At 36.2% G+C, this 15475-nt stretch overlaps 1 protein-coding gene across 1 annotated transcript in view; it reads left to right on the top strand.

The window, feature by feature from the left end:
* The first annotated feature begins 1623 nt into the window (after positions 1 to 1623).
* LOC148942614 (CAP-Gly domain-containing linker protein 4-like) overlaps positions 1624 to 15475 on the top strand; it is a 208731-nt gene continuing 194879 nt past the window's right edge. Inside the window, exon 1 of the mRNA XM_089102485.1 lies at positions 1624 to 1681. The gene's annotated coding sequence lies outside the window, so the exon portion shown is untranslated. The remainder of the gene's footprint in view (positions 1682 to 15475) is intronic.

Raw genomic sequence — 15475 nt, 5'->3', positions numbered from 1 at the left:
ATTTTGTTACTTTTTTACGTTCGGACAAAAATTTCAAGGGTGGGGTTCAAACCCGGTAACCCTTTCTGTGAATGTTAAACAAAATTTAAAGACGCTCTTCGCATCCAATCTGTGAAACATATTAAGAGTAATTGTATAGTACTTTCGCTGAGAGGGAAAACGGCTCCCCTTTTAGTGCATAAATCGGCGAGGAGGAAATGAAAGACCACATTCGTACATTCGTATGCCTACCGGCACACAAGGAACAGTTCCTTAAGGTGCTAGATACATAATAAACAATCTGCAAGATCGTTTAAATGACTTTCTGCATTGATTTCATATTTTCTGATCAGTGAGAAAAACAAACATAAGCAGAACAAAATCAAATCATTCTGTTAGAAATAACGAATATAAAGCATAGTAGAACTCATTTATACCAAGCAGCAATTTTTAAAAACAAAATTAGTTTGAAAGGATTTGAAGGCTACAAACATCTCAAGTGGTTAAACGAAAAAGACTAGAGTAAAGAAAAGACTAAAAAACATATTCTACAAAATCAGAGAATTAAAACTAGAAATGAGCAGACATTAGGTCATTAAGGAGTTTAGTTTAAAGAAAAAGGTACTGGTGCATTATGTGGACACTTATAGGTCAAGTTTGGTTAATGCTAATGAAAACAAATTTGGGCTATATATTTGCACATTAGGAGGTGGGGGGGGGGGTAAAGCATAGCATATACTAAATATGTAACCTAACCTAGGAATATTCCTCCCCCCTCCCTAAACCCCAAAAAACAACAGTTAAAATATCGTAAACGCAATGAAAACTACGCTTTGCATTCCATTTCTCAATAGTGGTCTCTTGCAAAAACCTGTCTGGCAGGTTTCGTCTCTTGTTAGTATATAGCAGTGTCCACATAAAGCACCAGTACAAAAAAAAACCATCTAAATCACCATGAGCAAGTATTAGCTTAGTGAAGTATAAGCTGTTCAGAGAACTTACCCAAGATCAGGGCCAGGATGTCAATGCTACTTTGATAAAATTAAAACAAATTTCCAACGTTACATACTTTTCAGGATAAGTTAGACTACTATTATTGCTAAAATGTAAACAAATAATTTTTTGACAAATATAGCTTTGAAAAAAAATTTATTTACTTTTACCTTAAAAAGTTATTTATTTTTTACTCAGGTGATTAACCATGTCATTTTAATACGGTTGTTATTTGAAATATTTAAAAAACTATGTATTTCAATGAATTTAGCTTAGGTAGTAAATTAATATTAAACTCTTCAACAAATATTAATGATATGAGCAGGGCACTTACGTATTTCATTAGGCTATAGTAAAGAATTCAACCAACACCACAAATTAGAGAAGTCCTTATAAACTTGTGAAGATATAGATCATATATTCTTAAAACCAAATTAGCTTGAAGTAAAAATACTTCGGGAATTTTTTTCAATGACGTAGGACGTTTTGGCGGTCAATGACCTATATTAACAAAAAAACAACAAAGAAATAATTATAATTTCTGTTATATGAGCTGTCTCAAAACCGGTTTTTTCTGGAACTCCGTATAATCACCAATTTAACCCCAATTACAAATTTATTTCTCTCTTCATGAGATGTGTACATGAACTACTGAATATTCGGTATTGGGGAGAAAATTTTGGCTGTAATACTCGTAGATTGGACTACTGTAAGTACAACTATACATTTGAAAGATCTTTTTGGCCAAGATTAAATTATGTTTGCCGAACAAAATAGTTTGTAGCACTGTGTAATATTTATTATTCCTCCCATCTTACTAAAACTCCAACGAAAGAAAAGGACAAATTGCAAATTTCAAAATTCCAGACGTTATTGAGCATGAACCCAGGATTTTTATGGGGGAGGGGAGTCAGGGAGGTTTTACAAAACAAACTTTGAAAAACATATCAAAAATGTGATTGTATATACTTTTTACGCTTTTACAAGCTAGACCAAAATTTTAGGGGGGAGGAATTAAAACCCAGTACCCTTCCCCCTTCCTTGGACACGGTCTTAAACGTTTTGCAGGAACAAAGAGATAGACTAATCTCAAGATGAAGGAAACAAACGGGACTGCGGCCAGTAGAGGGAAAAGACAGACTAAAACGGCACGGATATTTCCCCTGAATAAAACAAGGTGTCTTTAATGCTAAAAAACAAAGATAAAATCTTTGTTTTCAAATATAAAAACGGCGCGGATATTTGCCCTGAATAAAACAAGGTGTCTTTAATGCTAAAAAACAAAGATAAAATCTTTGTTTTCAAAGATAAAAACGGCGCGGATATTTACCCTGAATAAAACAAGGTGTCTTTAATGCTAGAAAACAAAGATAAAATCTTTGTTTACAAAGATAAAAACGGCGCGGATATTTCCCCTGAATAAAACAAGGTTTCTTTAATGCTAAAAACAAAGATAAAATCTTTGTTTACAAAGATAAAAACGGCGCGGATATTTCCCCTGAATAAAACAAGGTGTCTTTAATGCTAAAAAACAAAGATAAAATCTTTGTTTTCAAAGATAAAAACGGCGCGGATATTTGCCCTGAATAAAATAAGGTGTCTTTAATGCTAAAAAACAAAGATAAAATCTTTGTTTACAAAGATAAAAACGGCGCGGATATTTCCCCTGAATAAAACAAGGTGTCTTTAATGCTAAAAAACAAAGATAAAATCTAAACTAACCTAAAATTAAAAAATCTAATACCAAAAAATAAAAAACAATATCGTAGATAATTTCGGAGACCACACTGCCTTTCCATTACGTTAAAATAAAAGTTCAAAATAGGGATAAAATCCTTTTTAATAGACAGTGTATAGAAATTCACAAAAATACCAGATATTTTGGTTACATATACAGTGACCGTCATCAGTAGTAAAACTAAGCTAAGATGACGGTCACTGTATATGGGACCGAAATATCTGGTATTTTTGTGAATTTCTATACACTGTCTATTAAATAGGATTTTATCCCTATTTTGAACTTTTATTAAAAAACAATATCTATATATACAATAGTTTCTACTGTGATTGAGGATCGAAGAAACTAAATAGAGTTGCTTCAATGAAAACACTGAAGTCGTTTTTTGCATAGTTGTCTGTGAGAGAGAGGGGATCCAAAAGATCCGACAGACCTTAAATGTCTAAAGTTTATAGATTGGATGTAATTTCCAAAATCTCCTTTCTCCCGTTGCTAGTACGCTTCATTATAGCCCAAAGCTAGGGTTGTTACCATCGCCGGAATATGGAGATAGCAAAAAAGGACACGCCACAAATATACTTAATAATTACTTCTTCTTTGTTTTCTAGCCTATAAATTTGAAACGTTACATACAAACACATACACAAATACACTACGCTTAATACTTTATACCCCACAAATCCACTTAATAATTACTTCTTCTGTGTATTCTAGCCCATGAATTTGAAACGTTACATAGAAACGCATACACAAATACACTATACGCTTAATACATTATAACCCACAAATACACTTAATAATTGCTTCTTCTTTGTATTCTAGCCTATAAATGTGGAACGTTACCATACAAACGCATACGCAAAATAATACACTACGCTTAATACTTTATACCCCACAAATACACTTAATAATTGCTTCTTCTTTGTATTCTAGCCTATAAATTTGAAATGTTACATACAAACGCATACACAAAAACACTATACGCTTAATACTTTATACCCCATAAATACACTTAATAATTGCTTCCTCTTTGTATTCTAGCCTATAAATTTGAATCTTTACATACAAACGCATACCCAAATACACTATACGCTTAATACTTTACACCCCACAAATCCACTTTATAATTACTTCTTCCTTGTATTGTATCCTATAAATTTGAAACGGTACATTCAAAGACAGACACGCATATTTACTATGTTTGTCATGTTAGTTTAAAACTCTATCAACCAATGATATACCTACTCCCCTTTTAACTTGAACAGGAGATATTAAAATCAAATATGAGTAACGATAGTTATTCATGAATTTACAATCGGAGAGAACACTCTAGCGTTGCCTATAGTAAAGAGTCAGGCTACAGCGTATTCATCTTTTTTCCCAAAGGCACTTAATATGGAAGGGGTGGTAGTATAAACTTTGGAAGGGGCTTATTCGATTGGAAACTGAAAGTTCTGGTGCCCTTTTAAAAAGTCAAAACTGATCGGAGGGTAACTAGCCCCCCTCATGTGCCGTTTTTCACCAAATACATCCAAACAAAATTTTTACATCAAAATAGTGAAATCATCAAAATAGTCCAAAGGCAAGGCAACCATGCCCCCTGATTGACACAACGTTGTCGAAAGAAAATATCAGCAATATCTAACGAGCAGCTGAGGGTATTAAGTTGAAACGTTGAAGCTATGTTGACGGGATATTGAAGAACGATCTAAGGGCAACCAGGCCCCCTTCTCTCTTACATGCCCCCTCTGTTCAGAACTGATCAAATTTTTGAAAAAGCCTTTTTGTTCCAAATAGTCGAAATATCTAGTAGTTCTGTCTCCAGGAATGCCATGAAGAACCCGGAGCAAGGATTATAAATTATGCATTTTGACCATTGTTTACATGCAGGATTTATCCTGCATGCAGAAGTTGAAGAATCATCAGAGGTAAATAATCCCGCTTCCCCTTAGCCTTTTAATTACCACCCCCTCAACACTAATAGAACTTATGAAATTGCTATTTTGTTAAAACTTGTCAAAGGTCTAAGAGTTATACCTTCGGGGATACCATGCCCCCTCCCCACAGCCCCGGGGCAAGGATTGTAAATTCTATAATTTTCCCTTGATTGCATGTATAATTTAGCATTAAGAAAATGGGAATGTTTGATTCTGAGTATGCCCGAAAGGGCTAGGTGTATTAATCCGAAATTTTAGGGAATGTTGTGGGGTATGTTAAACTAAATCAAAAGACAGTATATACATCCAGTTTATCGGAAAGGCAATATCTTAAGAACGGCTGAGGGTACTACGTTAAACCTTTCAGGACATAAGTAGAACTCGTTATATTGGTAGCGGACACATCAGGCTATCCAGCACGTGCAATTCCTTTTCTCCTGGCCCCAAATCCTATCCAGCATGGTCATTCCACGACACATCGAATAGGGGGGTTCCGGACACATTGCATTGGAGCACAGGAGGGTTCCGGGCACACTATTGAGAGATAGGGTATACTGACACACTTCATTTAGAGGTGGGGGGCATACTGACACACTCCATTGAGAGTTAAGGGCGGTGGCTTACTGACACACTCTATTGAGATATTGGGCGTACTGACACACTCTATTAAGAGACCAAAGAAGGATGGATCCCTTATGGCTCGGTTTAGGTGTAGAATGGACGACTATGAAGTGCACTGGTCTAAACAACAACAACAACAAAAAATATCACTAATCACTTTCGACTATTAAAAAGGGTACTAGCCCTTTGAATTTCAAATCGAATGAGCCCTTTTTCAAGTTTCTGCGACAAAGATTTCAATAAAAACCTTATATGCCCCCAGAGCATAACTTATAACCCTTGCCCTGATGGTTGTGGGGGAGTGTCCTCCTCAAAAACATATTTGCCGTCCTATCACTTTTGACTATCAAAAAGGGCACTAGCCCTTCGAATTTCCATTCGAATGAGCTTTTTGTGAAGTTTCTACGACAATGCCGTCTATAAAACCTCATATGCCCCCAGGGCATAATTTAAAAAACCTGCCTTGAGGGCTGTGGGGGAGTGTCCTCCTCAAAAACATATTTTCTATCTGGAAATCAACTACGTAGAACAAAATGGCTATCTCAAAGTTTTGATTGGATGTGTTTGAGGGAATGATGGGCGTGAGGGGGGGGGGGCTAATTGCCCACCAATCACTTTCGACTATCAAAAAGGGTACTAGCCTTTCGAATTTCCAATCGAATGAGCCTGTTTTGAAGTTTCTACGACAACGCCTTCTATAAAAACCTTATATGCCCCAGGGCATAACTTATAATCCTTGCACTGAGGGCTGTGGGGGAGTATCCTCCTCAAAAACATATTTTCTATCTGGAAATCAACTACGTAGAACAAAATGGCTATCTCAAAATTTTGATTGGATGTTTTTGAGGGAATGATGGGCGTTGGGGGGCTGGTTGACCTCCAGTCACTTTCGACTATTAAATAGGACACTAGCCATTTCAATTTCCAATCGAATGAGCCCTTTTCAAAGTTTCTGCGACAACTCCTTCGATACGAAGTGCGCGGCTGAAGAAAAAAAAACACATTCTGCCCACATCGTTCTTTACTTAGGCAGCGCTATAGCGCTGCCCATGATAACCCTTGAGTTCTCAGGGGTCTTGCATCTTTGACTTTAAAAAGGACAGCCGTTCAGGTTTGTAAAAATGTTAATAAAGTAGTAAAGAAAGGTGGATTATTTAAGCAATTTTTGGTTTTTGTGTGTACAGTTTTTTCGTGTTGTTGAATTTCGGGAGGAGAAAGATGGTTAATATTTCTATTATTATATTTTGATGTTATATTGTGATATTGTTGCTTTGTTCGGCTCATAATAAACCATTGGACGTCATAGTCGAAAATTCCATACAGCAAACTTACAGTCCCCGGGCTTGAACAACAAGAAAAATCACTTTTTAACATGGGTAACATTGATGTGCCCTCTTTTTTTCACTGCTAGCGATATCTACGTGCTTATGTTAAAAATAAGTGAAAATAAGATACAATTTTTAACAAAAACTGCATCTTTGTATACAATATGACGTTATATTGGGTTTGATATTTGAGTGACTCTGCTTTCTGATCTCCCTTGGGTTCGTTCTTTACTGTATAAGCTTCAAACTTTTGGTTTTATTTTTTTAGGTTTTTGCATTGTTGTAATTCCTTGTTAAAATATTTATAAATATTTTTCTAATTACCAGTTTTTTGTTCTGTAGGCAATTTAGTGTCTTTTTATACTGAGTCTATTCAAAGATATTTGATTATTACATTTTTTTTTCTTCCAAAATTAAGGTTTTTAACGAATTTCCCCAGACTTCTGTCCTGTTTTAACTTTTGCCTCGGCTTGTCTTTTGTCATTATTCGTTTGATGTGAAATTACAAACAGGAAAAAGCCCATGGCTTTTTCTTAATTGGAATAGCAAGAGACGACCTGGCTACATCCTACGATTATTGATCTTTAACATGAAATACGCAGTTTTTCGTAAAAAAATTGATTCTATTTTAAAAATTTAAAAATTGTTAACCACACTAATTTACTTTAAATGAGCCATTGAACAACTCTCTAAGATGTTCCATTACCAAGCTATCTGTGGAAAAGAAAAAGAAAAAAAGATGCCGTTTAGGCAGAATGCTGTAGTAGCTGCCACTTTTCTTGATTTTCAAGCCAATATGTTTCCCTTGTTGTTCAAGTCAAGGGACAGAAAGTTTCCTATATAGGGGTTTTGGACAAGGCGGTTCTAGTGGTGCACTTTTTGTTTTGATCTGACTATTTTTTTTAGGAGTTGTTCTATGACAAGGGATAGGGCCTTTCTCACCACTTTATATGGCATACTGACAGAATAATACTTTTAGCTGTTTCTTATGGGGCAATTCCTTCTTTCCTGGCCCCAAATCCTATGGAGCAAATCCAATATCTTTTTTTAGCGGCCGTAGCCATGGATTTATATGGCAAACTCCTTTATGACCTACTACGATATTTTATCAAACCCTTTGTAAACCTAAGTGGTCCAGAGAGGCAATCCTTTTAACCGGGTTTTAGGCCACACATACCTCTCCCCACTAGACAGGCAATTTCTACGTGGGAGACACATCACCCATAAACCAAATATCATGCCTTAATGTTTTTTTCAACCCAATCTAACACATAATTTTCCAAAATAAAGGACTTACTTTTATTCACAGAGGGAAAAACATTTTAAGAATATCATCCTTTTTAGTTTTTATACCTCGCTCAAAACAGACAATACAAATCTAGGTCTTACTGAAAATAGACCCCCACCCCCAGAAATTATTTAAACTCGACTCTTCGAGAGTGAATATATAATTTTGTACCACAATGTTACAATAAATTTGTTTTTACATATTAATTCTGTCTTATACCTCCGATAAACCTAGCGTAAGGATGCAACCAGGAATTCTAGTTCCCAACCCTGTTGCTAGGGGATTTGTGGCGCTAGTGTAGGTATACTAGGCCCTTAGTACTAGGTATACTAGGCTGAGGGTACTAAGTTAAACCTTTCAGGACATAAGTAGAACTCGTTATATTGGTAGCGGACACATCAGGCTATCCAGCACGTGCAATTCCTTTTCTCCTGGCCCCAAATCCTATCCAGCATGGTCATTCCACGACACATCGAATAGGGGGGTTCCGGACACATTGCATTGGAGCACAGGAGGGTTCCGGGCACACTATTGAGAGATAGGGTATACTGACACACTTCATTTAGAGGTGGGGGGCATACTGACACACTCCATTGAGAGTTAAGGGCGGTGGCTTACTGACACACTCTATTGAGATATTGGGCGTACTGACACACTCTATTAAGAGACCAAAGAAGGATGGATCCCTTATGGCTCGGTTTAGGAGTAGAATGGACGACTATGAAGTGCACTGGTCTAAACAACAACAACAACAAAAAATATCACTAATCACTTTCGACTATTAAAAAGGGTACTAGCCCTTTGAATTTCAAATCGAATGAGCCCTTTTTCAAGTTTCTGCGACAAAGATTTCAATAAAAACCTTATATGCCCCCAGAGCATAACTTATAACCCTTGCCCTGATGGTTGTGGGGGAGTGTCCTCCTCAAAAACATATTTGCCGTCCTATCACTTTTGACTATCAAAAAGGGCACTAGCCTTATGAATTTCCAATCGAATGAGCTTTTTTTGAAGTTTCTACGACAACGCCTTCTCTAAAACCTTATCTGCCCCCAAGGCATAACTTAAAAACCTTGCCCTGAGGGCTGTGGGGGAGTGTCCTCCTCAAAAACATATTTTCTATCTGGAAATCAACTACGTAGAACAAAATGGCTATCTCAAAGTTTTGATTGGATGTGTTTGAGGGAATGATGGGCGTGAGGGGGGGGGGGCTAATTGCCCTCCAATCACTTTCGACTATCAAAAAGGGTACTAGCCTTTCGAATTTCCAATCGAATGAGCCTGTTTTGAAGTTTCTACGGCAACGCCTTCTATAAAAACCTTATATGCCCCAGGGCATAACTTATAATCCTTGCACTGAGGGCTGTGGGGGAGTATCCTCCTCAAAAACATATTTTCTATCTGGAAATCAACTACGTAGAACAAAATGGCTATAATTTTGATTGGATGTGTTTGAGGGAATGATGGGTGTTGGGGGGCTACTTACCGCCCAATAACTTTCAACTATCAAATAGGGAACTACCTACTCCATTTTCCAATTGAAGGAACCTTCTTCAAAGCTTATACGACAAATTCTTATATACGAACGTCCTAAGTGAAGAAAAAAAAACACACACATTGTGCCGACGTCTTTCTTAATTTAGGCAATGCTATTGCGCTGCCTATGAAAACCCTTGAGTTCTCAGGGGTCTTGCATCTTTGACTTTAAAAAGGACAGCCGTTCAGGTTTGTAAAAATGTTAATAAAGTAGTAAAGAAAGGTGGATTATTTAAGCAATTTTTGGTTTTTGTGTGTACAGTTTTTTCGTGTTGTTGAATTTCGGGAGGAGAAAGATGGTTAATATTTCTATTATTATATTTTGATGTTATATTGTGATATTGTTGCTTTGTTCGGCTCATAATAAACCATTGGACGTCATAGTCGAAAATTCCATACAGCAAACTTACAGTCCCCGGGCTTGAACAACAAGAAAAATCACTTTTTAACATGGGTAACATTGATGTGCCCTCTTTTTTTCACTGCTAGCGATATCTACGTGCTTATGTTAAAAATAAGTGAAAATAAGATACAATTTTTAACAAAAACTGCATCTTTGTATACAATATGACGTTATATTGGGTTTGATATTTGAGTGACTCTGCTTTCTGATCTCCCTTGGGTTCGTTCTTTACTGTATAAGCTTCAAACTTTTGGTTTTATTTTATTAGATTTTTGAATTGTTGTAATTCCTTGTTAAAACATATATAAATATTTTTCTAATTACCAGTTTTTTGTTCTGTAGGCAATTTAGTGTCTTTTTATACTGAGTCTATTCAAAGATATTTGATTATTACATTTTTATTTCTTCCAAAATTAAGGTTTTTAACGAATTTCCCCAGACTTCTGTCCTGTTTTAACTTTTGCCTCGGCTTGTCTTTTGTCATTATTCGTTTGATGTGAAATTACAAACAGGAAAAAGCCCATGGCTTTTTCTTAATTGGAATAGCAAGAGACGACCTGGCTACATCCTACGATTATTGATCTTTAACATGAAATACGCAGTTTTTCGTAAAAAAATTGATTCTATTTTAAAAATTTAAAAATTGTTAACCACACTAATTTACTTTAAATGAGCCATTGAACAACTCTCTAAGATGTTCCATTACCAAGCTATCTGTGGAAAAGAAAAAAGAAAAAAAGATGCCGTTTAGGCAGAATGCTGTAGTAGCTGCCACTTTTCTTGATTTTCAAGCCAATATATTTCTCTTGCTGTACAAGTCAAGGGACAGAAAGTTTCTTATATAGAGGTTTCGGACAAGGCAGTTCTAATGGTGTACTTTTTGTTTTGATCTGACTATTTTTTTTAGGAGTTGTTCTATGACAAGGGATAGGGCCTTTCTCACCACTTTATATGGCATACTGACAGAATAATACTTTTAGCTGTTTCTTATGGGGCAATTCCTTCTTTCCTGGCCCCAAATCCTATGGAGCAAATCCAATTTTTTTTTATTTAGCGGCCGTAGCCATGGATTTATATGGCAAACTCCTTTATGACCTACTACGATATTTTATCAAACCCTTTGTAAACCTAAGTGGTCCAGAGAGGCAATCCTTTTAACCGGGTTTTAGGCCACACATACCTCTCCCCACTAGACAGGCAATTTCTACGTGGGAGACACATCACCCATAAACCAAATATCATGCCTTAATGTTTTTTTCAACCCAATCTAACACATAATTTTCCAAAATAAAGGACTTACTTTTATTCACAGAGGGAAAAACATTTTAAGAATATCATCCTTTTTTAGTTTTTATACCTCGCTCAAAACAGACAATACAAATCTAGGTCTTACTGAAAATAGACCCCCACCCCCAGAAATTATTTAAACTCGACTCTTCGAGAGTGAATATATAATTTTGTACCACAATGTTACAATAAATTTGTTTTTACATATTAATTCTGTCTTATACCTCCGATAAACCTAGCGTAAGGATGCAACCAGGAATTCTAGTTCCCAACCCTGTTGCTAGGGGATTTGTGGCGCTAGTGTAGGTATACTAGGCCCTTACTGGGGGACTTCCTATGTAGCCTCATTTTTTTAATACGGCAAACTCCTATATGACCTACTACGATTTTTTATCAAACCCTTTGTCTTGTAAACGTATGTGGTCCAGAGAGGCAATCCTATAACCCAGTTTAAGAGCCACGCAATGATTTCTAACATGTTCTAATGACCCCCTCATAGAATTAAAAACATCTTACAAAATGTAAGAACAGGTATCAAAGTCCAGTTCCCAGACGCCAAATTCATTTCAAAGACAGTATATATGAATTTCGTTTTAGGACCGTAACACTTCCTAGGATTTGAAGAACCTTCTTTGTATCTTCGTACACGTCTGGGGAACATTTTGGCTAAGGCCATACTAGTGTTTTGAGGGTTTTAATCAATCATTTCCATGTTTTAAGATTTATTTCATATATTTTTTTTTGTAATTTTCAAGTTTTGTAGATCCAGGACATAAAAAAGATTCATGTTCGAGGGGCTGAGTGACAGACCGATAGACAGACATACCGTTTTTTCTAAGACTAGACAATAATCTTGTCTTCTTTCTCCAAATTTGTTTGGTGATACGCAAGCATTTCAAGATATTCTTCGAAACCAAAAAAGTGCTTGGAAACGAGGCGATTTTTTTAAGTTTAGTTTTAAATTATTATTTTCCTATATCTAAAGAACTTTTTTTTTCATATTACTGTTATTTTTCTCAGTTAAAAGGGGTTTTCATCCCATTTCCTTTTCATCCCCTTTCAGGAGCTGTTTAACTTTTCGAGAGATTTCCTATGAAGACCCACTTTCGTTGGGTTGGTAATTCCTGGGGGAATGCAAACATATATCACAATATTCTCGTAATTCTCGGTAGATTTTATGAAATATACGGACATTTTGGCAGTTTTGGAAAGTTTTGTTTATGAACTAGGGCTATTCAGAACTTTCTGTGTTACCAATTTACACCAAACTTCTTTTGTCAAGGTGACATGAGTTAAGGGTGTGGGCGCTAGGGATTCATCGCCCTCGTGTCGATACACAGACAGGAATTTAACCTCCCAACACTGTCGCTATGGATTCATGGCGCTAATGTAGCTATACTAGACCCTTCCAGGGAGATTTTAGGCTTTTAAGTTTGACTTTTCTTTGAATTAGGCTTTTTTGCTTAATATTTTGAAGGTTTTAACCAATTTTTCTATATTTTAAGATACGTTTCGTATTTTAATTATTTTCTCGGGTTTATGCACATCCTACTCGGGGTTTTTCAACAGCCCTTGGCTGTCACTAAATTTCAGAAGGCTTTTAAGTTCAGCTGTCTTTGAGTTAGACCTTTTTTCTTTATATTTTGAGGGCTTTAACGGATTTATTTATTTTTTTAGATTGATCAAACTCAAACGTGGCTTTCCCATTGTGTTTCAGTGGTTTTCACCTTTCGGGGGGATCCTTTGCAGCCCCACTCTCTTTTTGGTAGCTACTTCCTCCAGTAAACCCAAATATATATCACTCTTTTCTCGTAATTTTCGGTGGATTATATAAAATGTTCGGACATTTCGGCATTTTTGGGAAGTTTTTTTTTATGAACTAGGGCTATTTAAAACTTTCAATGTTATCAATTTACACCAAGCCCGATGATTTTAAATAGGGCAAACTCCTATATGACCTACTACGATTTGTTATCAAACCCTTTGTCTTCTAAACATATGTGGTCAGAGAGGCAATCCTATAACCCAGTTCAAGAGCCACGCAATGATTTCTAACATGTTCCAATGACCCCCTCATAGAATTAAAAATATCTGACAAAATCTAACAGTTCGTGGTAACGAACTGTAAGTAAGGAGCGACCCGGCTCAATGGTAACCGAAACTCTAAAAAACGGAATTTTGATACCAATAGATACATCAAAAGAATCAATTTTAATTCTGATTTGAAATATATAAGTTTCATCAAGTTTAATCTTACCCATCAAAAGTTACGCGCCTGAGAAAATTTGTCTGATTTTCGAAAAAAGGGGGAAAGACCCCCTAAAAGTTATAGAACCTTAATGAAAATCCCACCATCATATTCAGCGTATCAGACAACCCTACTGTAGAGGTTTCAAGCTCCTATCTACAAAAATGTGGAATTTTTCATTTTTTGCCAGAAGAAAGATCACGGATGCGTGTTTATTTGTTTTTTTTACCCCAGGGGTAATCGTATTGAGCCAGTGGTTCTAGAATATCGTAGGAGGGCTCACTGGAACGGAAATTAAAAGTTCTAGTGCCCTTTTTAAGTGACCAAAAAAATGGAGGGCAACTAGGCCCCCTCCCACGCTCATTTCTTTCTCAAAGTCACCCAATTAAAATTTTGAGATAGCCATTTTGTTCAGCATAGTCGAAAATCTAATAAATATGTCTTTTAGGATGACTTAATCCCCCACAGTTCCCAGGGGAAGGGCTGCAAGTTATGAACTTTGCCCATTGCTTACATATTGTATTGGTTATTGGGAAGTATGCAGACATTTTCAGGAAGGATTTTTTTCTGGTGGGGGGGGGGGGGCTGGACGAGAGGGTTACCATGGAGAATCATTCCATGGAGGATGTTTTTTGGGGTAAGGGACATTTCTATGAAGAGGGCGCCGGATTTCCTAGCATTATTTAAAAAACGATCAGAAATTAAATAAAAAAAACAAGTTTTTCAACTGAAAGTAAAAAGCAACAATAGAAATTATTACGTATATGAGGGGGTTCTCACCCAAGTCAATACCTCGCTCTTTACGCTACAGTTTTTTTTTTAGTGCTTTCAAAAGAGCTATCTATTCTAATTAAACGGCCTTTGTGGTTCAGGGGTTTGGGAATTAAATTTTTTTTAACTTTTAACGTAAAGAGCGTGGTATTGACTAAGGGGAGAACCCCCTCATATACGTAATAACATATAAGTAATAAAAAAACAATAAAAAAAAAACAAGCGATACGGTTCAACAGTGATCGAAACTTTTGAAAACGAAATTTTGATGTCAATAAATGTATCAAAAGAATGGGCCTTTTATGCTGATTCTAAATATATAAATTCTATTAAGTTTAGTATTACTCATGAAAGGCTACGAGGCTGAGAAGATTTACCTGATTTTTTAAAGAGGGGGGAAACATCCCCTACAAGTGAAAGAATTTTAATGAAAATCACACCGTCAGATTCAGCGTATCAGAAAACCCTACTACATAGGTTTCAAGCTCATACCTGCAAAAATCTGCAACTTTTTATTTTTTGCCAGAAGAAAAATATACGAATATAGAAGTTCGTTACGTAAGTTAATTTGTAAATCACGTCAGAACCAAATTTAGATACAGCCATTTAGCAAAAGAAAAGTAAAATTTTTATGCAAATTTTGGTTACTTATTCAATGACGGTGAGCCAAAATAAAAGCTGCATTAACTAAAAAACGATCAGAAATTAAATAAAAAAACAAGTTTTTTAAACTGAAAGTAAGGATTGACATTAAAACTTCAAACGAACAGAAATTATTTCGTCTATGAAAGGGGCTGCCCCCTCCTCAACGCCTCGCTCTTTACGCTAAAGTTTGACTCTGTCTCACAACTTTATTTTTTTAAACAATAAAAAACTTTAGCGCAAAGAGCGAGGCGTTGAGGAGGGGACAGCTCCTTTCATATACGGAAGTAGAATGCTTATATTGAATTTGCTTACGGCCATAGGAAAAACATTTCCAGGGCATGTACCTATGGATTTGCTTGCCCTATGTTCCTAGGCGTCTTTCCAGAGCATGTACTTATGGATTTGGGTAGATTATGTTCTTTCCTATGCTATTCTAAGGGTTTATGTTTCTTCTTATGCTATTCTAAGGGCTTATGTTCCTTCCTATGCTATTCCAGGAGCTTATGTTCCTTCTTATGCTATTCCAGGAGCTTATGTTCCTTCCTATGCTATTCCAGGAGCTTATGTTCCTTCTTACGCTATTCCAGGAGCTTATGTTCCTTCCTATGCTATTCCAGGAGCCTATTTTCCCTCCCATGCTATTCTAAAGGTTTATGTTCCCTCCCATGCTATTATAAGGGTTTATGTTCCCTCCCATGCTATTC

This window comes from Artemia sp. Qi Xiang Cuo, chromosome 16 (genome assembly GCF_049724085.1).
Source record: "Artemia sp. Qi Xiang Cuo chromosome 16, ASM4972408v1, whole genome shotgun sequence".
Lineage (NCBI taxonomy): Eukaryota > Metazoa > Arthropoda > Branchiopoda > Anostraca > Artemiidae > Artemia > Artemia sp. Qi Xiang Cuo.
Note: the sequence above shows the minus strand (reverse complement) of the source record. Positions and strands in the feature narration are given on the sequence as shown.